The following is a 21,056-nucleotide window of genomic DNA, read 5'->3' on the forward strand; positions in this document are numbered from 1 at the left end:
TAGGCTCGCAGCCTATCGCAAACGAATGACCCAGGCCTACAACAAAAGAGTATACCCTAAGATTTTCCAAGAGGGAGACCTGGTTATGCGAAAGATACAACATCCAGGGGAAAGAGGAAAACTAGAAGCCAAGTATGAAGGCCCATTCAAAGTGATAGGAAAAGCTAAAATAGTTGCATATTACTTAGAAGACGCCCAAGGCAAGAGGGGTAAAAGGCCATGGAATGCTCAGCACTTGAAAAAAATACTATGCCTAGTAGCTCAGCTCAGGCCTCATCATGTTATTTCTAGTTCACTAAGCTGGTCCTTAACCAGCTGAGTCAGTTTTGTTTTATGGAACATATCCTATGATTTTTGGTAGCATTCTTTACTCAAAGCCCAGTCAGGTCTGGCACTCAAAGTCCACCTCAGTGGCCCACGTCAGTGGAACTCAAAGTGTAACACCCGGTATTTTTTTTAAATACGTAAATCCGCATGCATAATTAGGATATTTAATTATTTAAATTTTAGATTTATGGGTTAAATAATTATGTGAATTATTTGTGCATGATTTAATTTATTTTTAAGCATTTAACCCATAATTAGTGATTTTTATGATTTTTAGTATTTTAATTAATTGTTTTGATCGCGTAGACGGGACCGTGGACGGACGAGATGACAACTTTCCACCCAAATTATTTTATGAGTATTTTTAGAGCGCAAAAATATTATTTTGAGATATTATTCCCCAAAATTATCAGTATTTAATTTTAATTATTTTAGGAGTCCGTTTTTACCCTATTTAAGCCAAAATATGGACTTTTTAATACCTTTAAAATTCCTATTTTTACTAATTTCGAGATTTAAATTTTACCATCAGTTTTATTATGTTTTTAAGAGTTTTTAAGTTATATTTTACTTATTTTAAATTCCCTTTTTATTCCCTAATTAAATATATATCATATTATATCAATTCCTAAACCTATTCTACACTCTTCCTCACGTAAATCACACACAGCCGCCACCCTCACTTCTCAGCCTCTTCACCATCGGCCATCACCATCCAAGAGCCTTAGCCGTGGGTTTTTCTAGCTCGAAGTCATCCCGTCGTCGCCCCGTCGTCCCGAAGCCCGTTGTGCACGTTTTAGCTCTATCAAATCGGTGTTAAGGCATGATTTTCTTCTCTTTTCAATCCTATATCAGTGTATGTATGTGTGTGGGTGTGTAGCATCGAGATCTATCATTTTTGACAGCAAGTTTTCAAATTCTTTCTCGTATGCACTCGGTTTTGGCTTTGTGATGTTCATGCTCACGTTTTTACTATCCATGGCTTGAAGGGGGCTGCTGGCTAGGTCCTACGGGGTCCCTAAGTGTCTAGATGGGTGGGCTTTGGCTGGGTTGGGGCTAGGAGTCACGGCCGATCGAGTTTCAGAAGGGAAGCCATGGCGCGCAGGTTAGGGTTGTCTTGGAAGAGGGTTCGGTGTTGGGGAAGGAGGCAGCATGGGGTCCGGGCCAGGGCATGGTTCGAACCGGCAGGACCCTGGGGAGGTCCTGCCGGCGGGGCTCCGGCCACGGTGGTCGGAGCTGGGCTGCAGCAGGCCGTGAAGGCCTGCTGCTCGTGCGGCCGCGGCAAGGGGGAAGAGGGAAGAATAGGGTTTCGGGTTTTTGGGTTGTTGGTGGATCCGGGTCGGGTCATGTGGTCCGGGTCGGGTCTAAAATAATATGGGTTAAGTTAGTTGGGTCCGGGTCCGGGTTATTTTAATTGGGCTCGGGTATTTTTATTTTTAAGTTTTTAAGTTAATTAGGAGTTAAATGGGCTAATTAAATTCCCAAAAATTTAATTAGTACCATTTAATTTATTTGGGCTCCATTAAATTATTTTGGGTTAATTTAATTATTTTTGGGCTTTTATTAATTTTTATTTAAATTTTTAAGTTGGCCAGAAATTTTTATGGGCTTGGGAGCCCATGAAAGTTATTGGGCCTGTTATTGGGCTTTTGGGCCCATTGGGCCAGGGACAGTGTTATTGGGCCTAAGTTAGTCTTAATGGGCTTTGGTTGATTTATTGGGCCTAGAAAAGTTGTTAATGAGCTTAAGTACACTAATGGGCCAAGTCTTAAGTTAATGGGCTTGTATGTCTAGGGCCAGCAGTTGAATCAAACCATGAGAAATTGCATGTGTCCTGAGTTTATATTTAATTATTTTATGCATGAAAAGTTATTTGAATATTTATATGATATTAGAAAATAAATTAAATATAAATGAAGGACACACAATTTATTTAAGTACATGCATTCATGAAATCAATTTTTATGCTATGATTGAAGTTCTATGGTTGAGCAAATAAAATATTTTAGGTGGAAATTGAAGTAGTGTGGCCATTTATGTATGGACAGTTTCTGCCATTTATGTATGGGCAGTTTCTGCCATTTATGTATGGGTGGTTCGCCACCAGCCTCGTACGATGGTTTCTTAGACTGATCAGTCGCACTATAAGTATGGGTCACACTTACGGATAGGACCATTCGATGTTAAGAAAATAAGTGCTCAACAACTCAAGTATGTATGATATTATGTATGTTATGTATGATTCAGTGATTTCTTTAAGCAGCATTTATGTTATTATTTTTGAAGCATGCTCATGCATTTATATGTTAAGTATTATGTATGAAAGTGTGTTAAATTATTTTAAACCCTTGTTAGTATGCATGTTGGGCCTCTAGGCTCACTACACTGATATGGTGCAGGTGAGTACGTAGAGGAGCAGGTTACCCCTACCGGTGGTGAGGACGTATGAGCGGAGCTGCAGTGGCCCCGTGACCGTAGTCTGCATCGTGCTAGTGTTCTATGCATGAATATTTTAAACACTATTTTATTTGAAGATTTTATTCCAGTGTTGAGATTTAAGTATTATTTTTATGCAACTTTTTAGTGTATGCACTGTTGATTAAATTGTTTTGAATTATTTTAAGTATTGCATGATTCAGACGTTTTAGTAATTATTTTTATGTTGCATAATTATTTATTAAATTTTAAATCTCTTTTATGGTTGTACATATATGTATGGGCATATATGTATATATATATATATATAAATATTTTACTTAGTATTTATTTTTATTTTAAAAGAAAAAAAAAATTTTAAATTTTCCGCATTTTAGAAATTTAGAAGTCTAGGACGTTTCAGTTGGTATCAGAGCACGGTCCTTGGAGGGGTCATTTCTGCTATGCTAGCTCAGAAATCCACGCTACCGGTCTGTAAGTTTTAAGTGTTTATAGCATGATTTAATTCTTTGAATTTAAGTTAGCATTACTTTTAAACCACTTAGTTATGCATGGCGATTTACGTAAAGTAATATGTGGTGGTGCAGAATGCCTCCCAGACCAGTGAACCGACGTGGGGGACCTCCGCCTCCACCGCCACCTCCGCAGAATCCTTTATCAGAATTGGAGCAGGCCAATGCTAATATGATGGCGGGTATTACTGCTCTGTTGGAGCAGCAGGCTGCACGTCCCAGACTGTCCCATGAGGAGGACGTTGCTGAGAGGTTCCAGAAGAAGGGGCCCAAGGAGTTTGTTGGTACCACCGATCCTTTGGTGGCTGAGGGATGGATTCGCTCTCTTGAGTCCATCTTTGATTATATGGGGATCACAGACACCGACAGGATGAGCTGTGCGACGTACATGATGAGAGGAGATGCAGCCCTTTGGTGGGATGGTGCAGTTAGAGGAGTCCATCTACCTACACTGACGTGGACCGAGTTCAGGCGTATCTTCTACGCCAAGTACTTCACTGAGGATGTGCGCAGTCGCATGATTTGGGAGTTTATGAGTCTCCGTCAGGGGGACAAGACAGTGGTCGAGTATGTGAGACAGTTCGAGAGGGGCTGTCGCTTTGTGCCTATGATTTCTGATAGTCCACCAGAGAAGTTGAGGCAGTTTGTGGAAGGTTTGAAGGCGGATATCAAGCATGATGTTCGCATGGCAGACGTACTTACTTATGAGTCTGCAGTCAGTAGGGCCTTGCGTTCCGAGGAGGGTCGGAGAGAGATCCAGAGAGAGCAGCAGGGTAAGAGGCAGTTTCAGCAGACGGGGTATCAGCGACCATCTTCGCAGCCTTCTGCGAAGAAGCAGTTTACAGGGCCATCTAAGGGCCCGAATCAGCAGAGGCCTCAGGGGAAGCCACAACAGCAGACTAGGGGCGGGGCCCCTACTCCAGGGAGATATCCAGTATGTCCGAAGTGTCAGAAGATGCATTCCGGGCAGTGTCTTATGGGAGCAGGAGTCTGCTATCGTTGCAAAGAGCCGGGGCATCAGATTGCCAACTGCCCGCAGAGGCAGAACGTCAGTGGGCGAGTATATGTGATGCAGGCAGAGGAGGCAGACCCAGATACCTCCTTGATCACCGGTATACCTAACCCCTAGAACTTTTTCAATTCTTTGCTTTTGTTTATTGCGATTATATCTGAATTCCTGTTACTTGAGTTTAACTATCAGCATGCTAGAATAAGAATTTTGTTTCTTTGTGATTAGAATTAAGGATTGTAGTGTTTTAACCTTGGGAGCGTAGTGGTATGAATTGTTGGGAATCTTCTGCGTGCAGGGAGAATTCTAGTTGGAGGCAACTCCACGTTTGCGTTGCTAGATTCAGGAGCCACGCATTCGTTTATCTCCCGAGATTTTATCAGACGGATAGGCATTACACCGGAGGTTGTCGACTGTGGTTACGATGTTACCATGCCATCCGGACAGACTATCACTACCACTAGTGTCATCAGGGATCTGGAATTGGAGTTGCAAGGACACTCCATTCGAGCAGATCTAGTGGTTCTTCCATTGACTGGGTTTGACTTGATTTTGGGTATGGACTGGCTATCAGGTAATGGAGCTTCGATTGATTTCCGACGTAGGACAGTGTCAGTGAAGCCAGCAGGAGGTGAGATGTTTACTTTCTTTGCATCTCAGTCTAGCAGTATTCCTCAGATGATATCACTTGTTCGTGCGAGGAAATTATTGCGCCATGGATGTCAGGGCTTTCTTGCTAGTGTGGTCACTACCTCAGACGTTTCTAGCAGATCTTTATCAGATATAGAGGTGGTACGTGACTATCCAGATGTTTTTCCTGACGATGTTGCAGGAGTTCCACCAGTGAGAGAGGTGGAGTTCAGTATTGAGTTGTTGCCAGATACTATGCCTATCTCTAAGGCACCGTATCGACTTGCTCCTACAGAGATGAGAGAGTTGAAGGAGCAGATTCAGGAGCTGTTGGAGAAGGGCTTTGTTCGTCCTAGCTTTTCTCCATGGGGAGCTCCAGTGTTGTTTGTAAAGAAGAAGGACGGTAGCATGAGATTGTGCATCGACTACCGAGAGCTCAACAGAGTCACAGTGAAGAATAAGTATCCACTACCGAGGATAGAGGATTTATTCGATCAGTTGCAGGGAGCTTCGGTATTCTCCAAGATCGATCTGCGATCTGGTTACCATCAGCTGAGAGTCAGAGATTCAGACGTGTCTAAGACTGCCTTTAGGACACGATATGGACACTATGAGTTCTTGGTGATGCCCTTTGGGTTGACCAATGCTCCAGCAGTTTTTATGGATCTCATGCATCGTGTCTTCCAGCCGTATCTAGATCAGTTTGTCATTGTATTCATTGATGACATATTGATCTACTCGAGGAGCATTCAGGAGCATATACAACATTTGCATACAGCCTTGCAGACTTTGAGGGAGCATCGACTGTTTGCAAAGTTCAGTAAGTGTGAGTTTTGGTTGGAGCAGGTGGCGTTTCTAGGCCACATTATTTCTAGGGATGGGATTGCAGTGGATCAGTCCAAGGTGCAGGCAGTGAGGGATTGGGGGATTCCAAAGAATGTTTCGGAGATTCGCAGCTTCTTGGGTTTAGCAGGATACTATAGGAAGTTCATCAAGGGTTTTTCCTCTATTGCAGTACCCTTGACTTCCTTAACCAAGAAGAACGCGAAGTATATTTGGAGTCCAGATTGTCAGAGGAGCTTTGATCAACTGAAGGATGCACTTACTTCAGCACCTGTGTTAGCTATGACAGTGCCACATGAGGAGTTAGTGGTGTACACCGACGCGTCCAAGCTTGGTTTGGGCGCAGTACTTATGCAGAGTGGCAGAGTTATCGCATATGCGTCGCGACAGTTGAAGATTCATGAGCAGAACTATCCGACGCATGATTTGGAGCTTGCAGCAGTGGTATTTGCGTTGAAAATCTGGAGGCACTATCTTTACGGCGAGAAGTGCAAGATTTTCACCGATCACAAGAGCCTCAAGTACTTCTTCACCCAGAAGGAGTTGAACATGAGGCAGCGCAGATGGCTTGAGCTTGTTAAGGATTATGATTGTGACATTAGCTACCATCCGGGTAAGGCTAATGTAGTGGCCGACGCTTTGAGTCGGAAGTCCTCCGTATTACCCAGTTTGACAGTACAGTTACCACTGCAGAGTGAGATTCAGAGATTTGATTTGGAGGTGTATTCGAGTGGTCAGGCTCCGAGGTTGTCAGTATTGATAGTGCAGCCGATTCTTCGAGATCGGATCAGAGACGGACAGCCTACTGATGAGGAGCTACAGCGATGGAGACAGAGAGATGAGGCCAAGGGTGACCTTTTGTATTCAGTTGTGGATGGGATCGTTCAGTACCGCGGCAGGATGTGGGTACCGAACGTTGATCAGTTGAGAGCCGAGATTCTAGCAGAGGCTCATGCATCTCCGTACTCCATTCACCCCGGAAGTACGAAGATGTATCGAGACTTACAGTTATTGTATTGGTGGCCCGGGATGAAGAGTGACATCGGGAGAGTGGTGTCAGAGTGCTTGACTTGCCAGCAAGTCAAGGCAGAGCATCAGCGTCCAGCAGGACTTCTTAGACCTCTTCCCATTCCGGAATGGAAATGGGAGAATATTACGATGAACTTTGTAGTTGGCTTACCGAGGAGTGCCAGAGGTTGCACAGCGATTTGGGTGATTGTGGATAGACTCACCAAGTCAGCTCATTTCTTGCCGGTGAGGACTACTTATACTTTGACACAGTATGCAGAGCTTTACATCAGAGAGATTGTTAGACTACATGGCATAGCAGTGTCTATTGTGTCAGACAGAGATCCGAGATTCACATCTGCTTTTTGGAGGAGTTTACACGCAGCTTTGGGGACTCGACTACTTTTCAGTACAGCCTTTCATCCCCAGACAGATGGTCAGTCAGAGAGAGTGATACAGACTCTTGAGGATCTATTGAGAGCTTGCGTCATTGACTTTCAGGGCTCATGGGAGACTAGATTGCCACTAGTGGAGTTTACCTATAACAACAGTTTTCAGGCGTCTATAGGTATGGCTCCTTATGCAGCATTGTATGGGAGGAGATGTAGATCTCCTGTGCATTGGGATGAGGTTGGTGAGCGGATTTTGCTGGGTCCTGAGATTGTGCAGCAGACAGCTGACATTGTGACTCAGATTCGGGATCGGATGAGGACTGCTCAGAGTCGGCAGAAGAGTTATGCAGATGCCAGACGACGAGATTTGGAGTTCACTGTAGGTGATCACGTATTCCTGAAGGTGTCACCTATGAAGGGAGTAGTGCGTTTTGGCCGGAGAGGCAAGCTTAATCCGAGGTATATAGGGCCATTCGAGATCTTGGAGAGAGTTGGCACGTTGGCCTACCGTTTAGCTCTACCTTCAGGGCTAGCGGCAGTGCACAACGTTTTCCATGTATCCATGCTTCGGAGATATGTCTCCAACCCGTCGCATGTGTTGGATTTCGAGCCCTTACAGTTGCCACCAGATCTAGTGTATGAGGAGAGACCAGTACGGATCTTGGCAAGGGAGGAGCGGAGGCTTAGGACGCGGGTCATACCGATGGTCAGAGTCCAGTGGCTGAATCACTCGGAGGAGGAAGCTACTTGGGAGACCGAGGCAGACATGAGGACTCGTTACCCGGAGTTGTTCGGGTAAGTACTTTAATTTCGAGGACGAAATTCAATTTAAGGGGGGGAGAATTGTAACACCCGGTATTTTTTTAAATACGTAAATCCGCATGCATAATTAGGATATTTAATTATTTAAATTTTAGATTTATGGGTTAAATAATTATGTGAATTATTTGTGCATGATTTAATTTATTTTTAAGCATTTAACCCATAATTTGATTTTTATGATTTTTAGTATTTTAATTAATTGTTTTGATCGCGTAGACGGGACCGTGGACGGACGAGATGACAACTTTCCACCCAAATTATTTTATGAGTATTTTTAGAGCCCAAAAATATTATTTTGAGATATTATTCCCCAAAATTATCAGTATTTAATTTTAATTATTTTAGAAGTCCGTTTTTACCCTATTTAAGCCAAAATATGGACTTTTTAATACCTTTAAAATTCCTATTTTTACTAATTTCGAGATTTAAATTTTACCATCAGTTTTATTATGTTTTTAAGAGTTTTTAAGTTATATTTTACTTATTTTAAATTCCCTTTTTATTCCCTAATTAAATATATATCATATTATATCAATTCCTAAACCTATTCTACACTCTTCCTCACGTAAATCACACACAGCCGCCACCCTCACTTCTCAGCCTCTTCACCATCGGCCATCACCATCCAAGAGCCTTAGCCGTGGGTTTTTCTAGCTCGAAGTCATCCCGTCGTCGCCCCGTCGTCCCGAAGCCCGTCGTGCACGTTTTAGCTCTATCAAATCGGTGTTAAGGCATGATTTTCATCTCTTTTCAATCCTATATCAGTGTATGTATGTGTGTGGGTGTGTAGCATCGAGATCTATCATTTTTGACAGCAAGTTTTCAAATTCTTTCTCTTATGCACTCGGTTTTGGCTTTGTGATGTTCATGCTCACGTTTTTACTATCCATGGCTTGAAGGGGGCTGCTGGCTAGGTCCTACGGGGTCCCTAGAGTGTCTAGATGGGTCGGCTTTGGCTGGGTTGGGGCTAGGAGTCACGGCCGATCGAGTTTCAGAAGGGAAGCCATGGCACGCAGGTTAGGGTTGTCTTGGAAGAGGGTTCGGTGTTGGGGAAGGAGGCAGCATGGGGTCCGGGCCAGGGCATGGTTCGAACCGGCAGGACCCTGGGGAGGTCCTGCCGGCGGGGCTCCGGCCACGGTGGTCGGAGCTGGGCTGCAGCAGGCCGTGAAGGCCTGCTGCTCGTGCGGCCGCGGCAAGGGGGGAAGAGGGAGTAGTAGGGTTTCGGGTTTTGGGTTGTTGGTGGATCCGGGTCGGGTCATGTGGTCCGGGTCGGGTCTAAAATAATATGGGTTAAGTTAGTTGGGTCCGGGTCCGGGTTATTTTAATTGGGCTCGGGTATTTTTATTTTTAAGTTTTTAAGTTAATTAGGAGTTAAATGGGCTAATTAAATTCCCAAAAATTTAATTAGTACCATTTAATTTATTTGGGCTCCATTAAATTATTTTGGGTTAATTTAATTATTTTTGGGCTTTTATTAATTTTTATTTAAATTTTTAAGTTGGCCAGAAATTTTTATGGGCTTGGGAGCCCATGAAAGTTATTGGGCCTGTTATTGGGCTTTTGGGCCCATTGGGCCAGGGACAGTGTTATTGGGCCTAAGTTAGTCTTAATGGGCTTTGGTTGATTTATTGGGCCTAGAAAAGTTGTTAATGAGCTTAAGTACACTAATGGGCCAAGTCTTAAGTTAATGGGCTTGTATGTCTAGGGCCAGCAGTTGAATCAAACCATGAGAAATTGCATGTGTCCTGAGTTTATATTTAATTATTTTATGCATGAAAAGTTATTTGAATATTTATATGATATTAGAAAATAAATTAAATATAAATGAAGGACACACAATTTATTTAAGTACATGCATTCTTGAAATCAATTTTTATGCTATGATTGAAGTTCTATGGTTGAGCAAATAAAATATTTTAGGTGGAAATTGAAGTAGTGTGGCCATTTATGTATGGGCAGTTTCTGCCATTTATGTATGGGCAGTTTCTGCCATTTATGTATGGGTGGTTCGCCACCAGCCTCGTACGATGGTTTCTTAGACTGATCAGTCGCACTATAAGTATGGGTCACACTTACGGATTGGACCATTCGATGTTAAGAAAATAAGTGATCAACAACTCAAGTATGTATGATATTATGTATGTTATGTATGATTCAGTGATTTCTTTAAGCAGCATTTATGTTATTATTTTTGAAGCATGCTCATGCATTTATATGTTAAGTATTATGTATGAAAGTGTGTTAAATTATTTTAAACCCTTGTTAGTATGCATGTTGGGCCTCTAGGCTCACTACACTGATATGGTGCAGGTGAGTACGTAGAGGAGCAGGTTACCCCTACCGGTGGTGAGGACGTATGAGCGGAGCTGCAGTGGCCCCGTGACCGTAGTCTGCATCGTGCTAGTGTTCTATGCATGAATATTTTAAACACTATTTTATTTGAAGATTTTATTCCAGTGTTGAGATTTAAGTATTATTTTTATGCAACTTTTTAGTGTATGCATTGTTGATTAAATTGTTTTGAATTATTTTAAGTATTGCATGATTCAGATGTTTTAGTAATTATTTTTATGTTGCATAATTATTTATTAAATTTTAAATCTCTTTTATGGTTGTACATATATGTATGGGCATATATATATATATATATATATAAATATTTTACTTAGTATTTATTTTTATTTTAAAAGAAAAAAAAAATTTTAAATTTTCCGCATTTTAGAAATTTAGAAGTCTAGGACGTTTCAGTTGGTATCAGAGCACGGTCCTTGGAGGGGTCATTACTGCTATGCTAGCTCAGAAATCCACGCTACCGGTCTGTAAGTTTTAAGTGTTTATAGCATGATTTAATTCTTTGAATTTAAGTTAGCATTACTTTTAAACCACTTAGTTATGCATGGCGATTTACGTAAAGTAATATGTGGTGGTGCAGAATGCCTCCCAGACCAGTGAACCGACGTGGGGGACCTCCGCCTCCACCGCCACCTCCGCAGAATCCTTTATCAGCATTGGAGCAGGCCAATGCTAATATGATGGCGGGTATTACTGCTCTGTTGGAGCAGCAGGCTGCACGTCCCAGACTGTCCCATGAGGAGGACGTTGCTGAGAGGTTCCAGAAGAAGGGGCCCAAGGAGTTTGTTGGTACCACCGATCCTTTGGTGGCTGAGGGATGGATTCGCTCTCTTGAGTCCATCTTTGATTATATGGGGATCACAGACACCGACAGGGTGAGCTGTGCGACGTACATGATGAGAGGAGATGCAGCCCTTTGGTGGGAGGGTGCAGTTAGAGGAGTCCATCTACCTACACTGACGTGGACCGAGTTCAGGCGTATCTTCTACGCCAAGTACTTCACTGAGGATGTGCGCAGTCGCATGATCTGGGAGTTTATGAGTCTCCGTCAGGGGGACAAGACAGTGGTCGAGTATGTGAGACAGTTCGAGAGGGGCTGTCGCTTTGTGCCTATGATTTCTGATAGTCCACCAGAGAAGTTGAGGCAGTTTGTGGAAGGTTTGAAGGCGGATATCAAGCATGATGTTCGCATGGCAGACGTACTTACTTATGAGTCTGCAGTCAGTAGGGCCTTGCGTTCCGAGGAGGGTCGGAGAGAGATCCAGAGAGAGCAGCAGGGTAAGAGGCAGTTTCAGCAGACGGGGTATCAGCGACCATCTTCGCAGCCTTCTGCGAAGAAGCAGTTTACAGGGCCATCTAAGGGCCCGAATCAGCAGAGGCCTCAGGGGAAGCCACAACAGCAGACTAGGGGCGGGGCCCCTACTCCAGGGAGATATCCAGTATGTCCGAAGTGTCAGAAGATGCATTCCGGGCAGTGTCTTATGGGAGCAGGAGTCTGCTATCGTTGCAAAGAGCCGGGGCATCAGATTGCCAACTGCCCGCAGAGGCAGAACGTCAGTGGGCGAGTATATGTGATGCAGGCAGAGGAGGCAGACCCAGATACCTCCTTGATCACCGGTATACCTAACCCCTAGAAATTTTTCAATTCTTTGCTTTTGTTTATTGCGATTATATCTGAATGCCTGTTACTTGAGTTTAACTATCAGCATGCTAGAATAAGAATTTTGTTTCTTTGTGATTAGAATTAAGGATTGTAGTGTTTTAACCTTGGGAGCGTAGTGGTATGAATTGTTGGGAATCTTCTGCGTGCAGGGAGAATTCTAGTTGGAGGCAACTCCACATTTGCGTTGCTAGATTCAGGAGCCACGCATTCGTTTATCTCCCGAGATTTTATCAGACGGATAGGCATTACACCGGAGGTTGTCGACTGTGGTTACGATGTTACCATGCCATCCGGACAGACTATCACTACCACTAGTGTCATCAGGGATCTGGAATTGGAGTTGCAAGGACACTCCATTCGAGCAGATCTAGTGGTTCTTCCATTGACTGAGTTTGACTTGATTTTGGGTATGGACTGGCTATCAGTTAATGGAGCTTCGATTGATTTCCGACGTAGGACAGTGTCAGTGAAGCCAGCAGGAGGTGAGATGTTTACTTTCTTTGCATCTCAGTCTAGCAGTATTCCTCAGATGATATCACTTGTTCGTGCGAGGAAATTATTGTGCCATGGATGTCAGGGCTTTCTTGCTAGTGTGGTCACTACCTCAGACGTTTCTAGCAGATCTTTATCAGATATAGAGGTGGTACGTGACTATCCAGATGTTTTTCCTGACGATGTTGCAGGAGTTCCACCAGTGAGAGGTGGAGTTCAGTATTGAGTTGTTGCCAGATACTATGCCTATCTCTAAGGCACCGTATCGACTTGCTCCTACAGAGATGAGAGAGTTGAAGGAGCAGATTCAGGAGCTGTTGGAGAAGGGCTTTGTTCGTCCTAGCTTTTCTCCATGGGGAGCTCCAGTGTTGTTTGTAAAGAAGAAGGACGGTAGCATGAGATTGTGCATCGACTACCGAGAGCTCAACAGAGTCACAGTGAAGAATAAGTATCCACTACCGAGGATAGAGGATTTATTCGATCAGTTGCAGGGAGCTTCGGTATTCTCCAAGATCGATCTGCGATCTGGTTACCATCAGCTGAGAGTCAGAGATTCAGACGTGTCTAAGACTGCCTTTAGGACACGATATGGACACTATGAGTTCTTGGTGATGCCCTTTGGGTTGACCAATGCTCCAGCAGTTTTTATGGATCTCATGCATCGTGTCTTCCAACCGTATCTAGATCAGTTTGTCATTGTATTCATTGATGACATATTGATCTAATCGAGGAGCATTGATGAGCATATACAACATTTGCATACAGCCTTGCAGACTTTGAGGGAGCATCGACTGTTTGCAAAGTTCAGTAAGTGTGAGTTTTGGTTGGAGCAGGTGGCGTTTCTAGGCCACATTATTTCTAGGGATGAGATTGCAGTGGATCAGTCCAAGGTGCATGCAGTGAGGGATTGGGGGATTCCAAAGAATGCTTCGGAGATTCGCAGCTTCTTGGGTTTAGCAGGATACTATAGGAAGTTCATCAAGGGTTTTTCCTCTATTGCAGTACCCTTGACTTCCTTAACCAAGAAGAACGCGAAGTATATTTGGAGTCCAGATTGTCAGAGGAGCTTTGATCAACTGAAGGATGCACTTACTTCAGCACCTGTGTTAGCTATGACAGTGCCACATGAGGAGTTAGTGGTGTACACCGACGCGTCCAAGCTTGGTTTGGGCGCAGTACTTATGCAGAGTGGCAGAGTTATCGCATATGCGTCGCGACAGTTGAAGATTCATGAGCAGAACTATCCGACGCATGATTTGGAGCTTGCAGCAGTGGTATTTGCGTTGAAAATCTGGAGGCACTATCTTTACGGCGAGAAGTGCAAGATTTTCACCGATCACAAGAGCCTCAAGTACTTCTTCACCCAGAAGGAGTTGAACATGAGGCAGCGCAGATGGCTTGAGCTTGTTAAGGATTATGATTGTGACATTAGCTACCATCCGGGTAAGGCTAATGTAGTGGCCGACGCTTTGAGTCGGAAGTCCTCCGTATTACCCAGTTTGACAGTACAGTTACCACTGCAGAGTGAGATTCAGAGATTTGATTTGGAGGTGTATTCGAGTGGTCAGGCTCCGAGGTTGTCAGTATTGACAGTGCACCGATTCTTCGAGATCGGATCAGAGACGGACAGCCTACTGATGAGGAGCTACAGCGATGGAGACAGAGAGATGAGGCCAAGGGTGACCTTTTGTATTCAGTTGTGGATGGGATCGTTCAGTACCGCGGCAGGATGTGGGTACCGAATGTTGATCAGTTGAGAGCCGAGATTCTAGCAGAGGCTCATGCATCTCCGTACTCCATTCACCCCGGAAGTACGAAGATGTACCGAGACTTACAGTTATTGTATTGGTGGCCCGGGATGAAGAGTGACATCGGGAGAGTGGTGTCAGAGTGCTTGACTTGCCAGCAAGTCAAGGCAGAGCATCAGCGTCCAGCAGGAATTCTTAGACCTCTTCCCATTCCGGAATGGAAATGGGAGAATATTACGATGGACTTTGTAGTTGGCTTACCAAGGAGTGCCAGAGGTTGCACAACGATTTGGGTGATTGTGGATAGACTCACCAAGTCAGCTCATTTCTTGCCGGTGAGGACTACTTATACTTTGACACAGTATGCAGAGCTTTACATCAGAGAGATTGTTAGACTACATGGCATACCAGTGTCTATTGTGTCAGACAGAGATCCGAGATTCACATCTGCTTTTTGGAGGAGTTTACACGCAGCTTTGGGGACTCGACTACTTTTCAGTACAGCCTTTCATCCCCAGACAGATGGTCAGTCAAAGAGAGTGATACAGACTCTTGAGGATCTATTGAGAGCTTGCGTCATTGACTTTCAGGGCTCATGGGAGACTAGATTGCCACTAGTGGAGTTTACCTATAACAACAGTTTTCAGGCGTCTATAGGTATGGCTCCTTATGCAGCATTGTATGGGAGGAGATGTAGATCTCCTGTGCATTGGGATGAGGTTGGTGAGCGGATTTTGCTGGGTCCTGAGATTTTGCAGCAGACAGCTGACATTGTGACTCAGATTCGGGATCGGATGAGGACTGCTCAGAGTCGGCAGAAGAGTTATGCAGATGCCAGACGACGAGATTTGGAGTTCGCTGTAGGTGATCACGTATTCCTGAAGGTGTCACCTATGAAGGGAGTAGTGCGTTTTGGCCGGAGAGGCAAGCTTAATCCGAGGTATATAGGGCCATTCGAGATCTTGAAGAGAGTTGGCACGTTGGCCTACCGTTTAGCTCTACCTCCAGGGCTAGCGGCAGTGCACAACGTTTTCCATGTATCCATGCTTCGGAGATATGTCTCCAACCCGTCGCATGTGTTGGATTTCGAGCCCTTACAGTTGCCACCAGATCTAGTGTATGAGGAGAGACCAGTACGGATCTTGGCAAGGGAGGAGCGGAGGCTTAGGACGCGGGTCATACCGATGGTCAGAGTCCAGTGGCTGAATCACTCGGAGGAGGAAGCTACTTGGGAGACCGAGGCAGACATGAGGACTCGTTACCCGGAGTTGTTCGGGTAAGTACTTTAATTTCGAGGACGAAATTCAATTTAAGGGGGGGGAGAATTGTAACACCCGGTATTTTTTTTTAAATACGTAAATCCGCATGCATAATTAGGATATTTAATTATTTAAATTTTAGATTTATGGGTTAAATAATTATGTGAATTATTTGTGCATGATTTAATTTATTTTTAAGCATTTAACCCATAATTAGTGATTTTTATGATTTTTAGTATTTTAATTAATTGTTTTGATCGCGTAGACGGGACCGTGGACGGACGAGATGACAACTTTCCACCCAAATTATTTTATGAGTATTTTTAGAGCCCAAAAATATTATTTTGAGATATTATTCCCCAAAATTATCAGTATTTAATTTTAATTATTTTAGAAGTCCGTTTTTACCCTATTTAAGCCAAAATATGGACTTTTTAATACCTTTAAAATTCCTATTTTTACTAATTTCGAGATTTAAATTTTACCATCAGTTTTATTATGTTTTTAAGAGTTTTTAAGTTATATTTTACTTATTTTAAATTCCCTTTTTATTCCCTAATTAAATATATATCATATTATATCAATTCCTAAACCTATTCTACACTCTTCCTCACGTAAATCACACACAGCCGCCACCCTCACTTCTCAGCCTCTTCACCATCGGCCATCACCATCCAAGAGCCTTAGCCGTGGGTTTTTCTAGCTCGAAGTCATCCCGTCGTCGCCCCGTCGTCCCGAAGCCCGTCGTGCACGTTTTAGCTATATCAAATCGGTGTTAAGGCATGATTTTCATCTCTTTTCAATCCTATATCAGTGTATGTATGTGTGTGAGTGTGTAGCATCGAGATCTATCATTTTTGACAGCAAGTTTTCAAATTCTTTCTCTTATGCACTCGGTTTTGGCTTTGTGATGTTCATGCTCACGTTTTTACTATCCATGGCTTGAAGGGGGCTGCTGGCTAGGTCCTACGGGGTCCCTAGAGTGTCTAGATGGGTCGGCTTTGGCTGGGTTGGGGCTAGGAGTCACGGCCGATCGAGTTTCAGAAGGGAAGCCATGGCACGCAGGTTAGGGTTGTCTTGGAAGAGGGTTCGGTGTTGGGGAAGGAGGCAGCATGGGGTCCGGGCCAGGGCATGGTTCGAACCGGCAGGACCCTGGGGAGGTCCTGCCGGCGGGGCTCTGGCCACGGTGGTCGGAGCTGGGCTGCAGCAGGCCGTGAAGGCCTGCTGCTCGTGCGGCCGCGGCAAGGGGGAAGAGGGAAGAATAGGGTTTCGGGTTTTTGGGTTGTTGGTGGATCCGGGTCGGGTCATGTGGTCCGGGTCGGGTCTAAAATAATATGGGTTAAGTTAGTTGGGTCCGGGTCCGGGTTATTTTAATTGGGCTCGGGTATTTTTATTTTTAAGTTTTTAAGTTAATTAGGAGTTAAATGAGCTAATTAAATTCCCAAAAATTTAATTAGTACCATTTAATTTATTTGGGCTCCATTAAATTATTTTGGGTTAATTTAATTATTTTTGGGCTTTTATTAATTTTTATTTAAATTTTTAAGTTGGCCAGAAATTTTTATGGGCTTGGGAGCCCATGAAAGTTATTGGGCCTGTTATTGGGCTTTTGGGCCCATTGGGCCAGGGACAGTGTTATTGGGCCTAAGTTAGTCTTAATGGGCTTTGGTTGATTTATTGGGCCTAGAAAAGTTGTTAATGAGCTTAAGTACACTAATGGGCCAAGTCTTAAGTTAATGGGCTTGTATGTCTAGGGCCAGCAGTTGAATCAAACCATGAGAAATTGCATGTGTCCTGAGTTTATATTTAATTATTTTATGCATGAAAAGTTATTTGAATATTTATATGATATTAGAAAATAAATTAAATATAAATGAAGGACACACAATTTATTTAAGTACATGCATTCTTGAAATCAATTTTTATGCTATGATTGAAGTTCTATGGTTGAGCAAATAAAATATTTTAGGTGGAAATTGAAGTAGTGTGGCCATTTATGTATGGGCAGTTTCTGCCATTTATGTATGGGCAGTTTCTGCCATTTATGTATGGGTGGTTCGCCACCAGCCTCGTACGATGGTTTCTTAGACTGATCAGTCGCACTATAAGTATGGGTCACACTTACGGATTGGACCATTCGATGTTAAGAAAATAAGTGATCAACAACTCAAGTATGTATGATATTATGTATGTTATGTATGATTCAGTGATTTCTTTAAGCAGCATTTATGTTATTATTTTTGAAGCATGCTCATGCATTTATATGTTAAGTATTATGTATGAAAGTGTGTTAAATTATTTTAAACCCTTGTTAGTATGCATGTTGGGCCTCTAGGCTCACTACACTGATATGGTGCAGGTGAGTACGTAGAGGAGCAGGTTACCCCTACCGGTGGTGAGGACGTATGAGCGGAGCTGCAGTGGCCCCGTGACCGTAGTCTGCATCGTGCTAGTGTTCTATGCATGAATATTTTAAACACTATTTTATTTGAAGATTTTATTCCAGTGTTGAGATTTAAGTATTATTTTTATGCAACTTTTTAGTGTATGCATTGTTGATTAAATTGTTTTGAATTATTTTAAGTATTGCATGATTCAGATGTTTTAGTAATTATTTTTATGTTGCATAATTATTTATTAAATTTTAAATCTCTTTTATGGTTGTACATATATGTATGGGCATATATATATATATATATAAATATTTTACTTAGTATTTATTTTTATTTTAAAAGAAAAAAAAATTTTTAAATTTTCCGCATTTTAGAAATTTAGAAGTCTAGGACGTTTCAGTTGGTATCAGAGCACGGTCCTTGGAGGGGTCATTACTGCTATGCTAGCTCAGAAATCCACGCTACCGGTCTGTAAGTTTTAAGTGTTTATAGCATGATTTAATTCTTTGAATTTAAGTTAGCATTACTTTTAAACCACTTAGTTATGCATGGCGATTTACGTAAAGTAATATGTGGTGGTGCAGAATGCCTCCCAGACCAGTGAACCGACGTGGGGGACCTCCGCCTCCACCGCCACCTCCGCAGAATCCTTTATCAGCATTGGAGCAGGCCAATGCTAATATGATGGCGGGTATTACTGCTCTGTTGGAGCAGCAGGCTGCACGTCCCAGACTGTCCCATGAGGAGGACGTTGCTGAGAGGTTCCAGAAGAAGGGGCCCAAGGAGTTTGTTGGTACCACCGATCCTTTGGTGGCTGAGGGATGGATTCGCTCTCTTGAGTCCATCTTTGATTATATGGGGATCACAGACACCGACAGGGTGAGCTGTGCGACGTACATGATGAGAGGAGATGCAGCCCTTTGGTGGGAGGGTGCAGTTAGAGGAGTCCATCTACCTACACTGACGTGGACCGAGTTCAGGCGTATCTTCTACGCCAAGTACTTCACTGAGGATGTGCGCAGTCGCATGATCTGGGAGTTTATGAGTCTCCGTCAGGGGGACAAGACAGTGGTCGAGTATGTGAGACAGTTCGAGAGGGGCTGTCGCTTTGTGCCTATGATTTCTGATAGTCCACCAGAGAAGTTGAGGCAGTTTGTGGAAGGTTTGAAGGCGGATATCAAGCATGATGTTCGCATGGCAGACGTACTTACTTATGAGTCTGCAGTCAGTAGGGCCTTGCGTTCCGAGGAGGGTCGGAGAGAGATCCAGAGAGAGCAGCAGGGTAAGAGGCAGTTTCAGCAGACGGGGTATCAGCGACCATCTTCGCAGCCTTCTGCGAAGAAGCAGTTTACAGGGCCATCTAAGGGCCCGAATCAGCAGAGGCCTCAGGGGAAGCCACAACAGCAGACTAGGGGCGGGGCCCCTACTCCAGGGAGATATCCAGTATGTCCGAAGTGTCAGAAGATGCATTCCGGGCAGTGTCTTATGGGAGCAGGAGTCTGCTATCGTTGCAAAGAGCCGGGGCATCAGATTGCCAACTGCCCGCAGAGGCAGAACGTCAGTGGGCGAGTATATGTGATGCAGGCAGAGGAGGCAGACCCAGATACCTCCTTGATCACCGGTATACCTAACCCCTAGAAATTTTTCAATTCTTTGCTTTTGTTTATTGCGATTATATCTGAATGCCTGTTACTTGAGTTTAACTATCAGCATGCTAGAATAAGAATTTTGTTTCTTTGTGATTAGAATTAAGGATTGTAGTGTTTTAACCTTGGGAGCGTAGTGGTATGAATTGTTGGGAATCTTCTGCGTGCAGGGAGAATTCTAGTTGGAGGCAACTCCACATTTGCGTTGCTAGATTCAGGAGCCACGCATTCGTTTATCTCCCGAGATTTTATCAGACGGATAGGCATTACACCGGAGGTTGTCGACTGTGGTTACGATGTTACCATGCCATCCGGACAGACTATCACTACCACTAGTGTCATCAGGGATCTGGAATTGGAGTTGCAAGGACACTCCATTCGAGCAGATCTAGTGGTTCTTCCATTGACTGAGTTTGACTTGATTTTGGGTATGGACTGGCTATCAGTTAATGGAGCTTCGATTGATTTCCGACGTAGGACAGTGTCAGTGAAGCCAGCAGGAGGTGAGATGTTTACTTTCTTTGCATCTCAGTCTAGCAGTATTCCTCAGATGATATCACTTGTTCGTGCGAGGAAATTATTGCGCCATGGATGTCAGGGCTTTCTTGCTAGTGTGGTCACTACCTCAGACGTTTCTAGCAGATCTTTATCAGATATAGAGGTGGTACGTGACTATCCAGATGTTTTTCCTGACGATGTTGCAGGAGTTCCACCAGTGAGAGAGGTGGAGTTCAGTATTGAGTTGTTGCCAGATACTATGCCTATCTCTAAGGCACCGTATCGACTTGCTCCTACAGAGATGAGAGAGTTGAAGGAGCAGATTCAGGAGCTGTTGGAGAAGGGCTTTGTTCGTCCTAGCTTTTCTCCATGGGGAGCTCCAGTGTTGTTTGTAAAGAAGAAGGACGGTAGCATGAGATTGTGCATCGACTACCGAGAGCTCAACAGAGTCACAGTGAAGAATAAGTATCCACTACCGAGGATAGAGGATTTATTCGATCAGTTGCAGGGAGCTTCGGTATTCTCCAAGATCGATCTGCGATCTGGTTACCATCAGCTGAGAGTCAGAGATTCAGACGTGTCTAAGACTGCCTTTAGGACACGATATGGACACTATGAGTTCTTGGTGATGCCCTTTGGGTTGACCAATGCTCCAGCAGTTTTTATGGATCTCATGCATCGTGTCTTCCAGCCGTATCTAGATCAGTTTGTCATTGTATTCATTGATGACATATTGATCTACTCGAGGAGAATTCAGGAGCATATACAACATTTGCATACAGCCTTGCAGACTTTGAGGGAGCATCGACTGTTTGCAAAGTTCAGTAAGTGTGAGTTTTGGTTGGAGCAGGTGGCGTTTCTAGGCCACATTATTTCTAGGGATGGGATTGCAGTGGATCAGTCCAAGGTGCAGGCAGTGAGGGATTGGGGGATTCCAAAGAATGTTTCGGAGATTCGCAGCTTCTTGGGTTTAGCAGGATACTATAGGAAGTTCATCAAGGGTTTTTCCTCTATTGCAGTACCCTT

The sequence above is a fragment of the Henckelia pumila genome, chromosome 4, assembly GCF_033568475.1.
Source record: "Henckelia pumila isolate YLH828 chromosome 4, ASM3356847v2, whole genome shotgun sequence".
Classification (NCBI taxonomy): Eukaryota; Viridiplantae; Streptophyta; class Magnoliopsida; order Lamiales; family Gesneriaceae; genus Henckelia; species Henckelia pumila.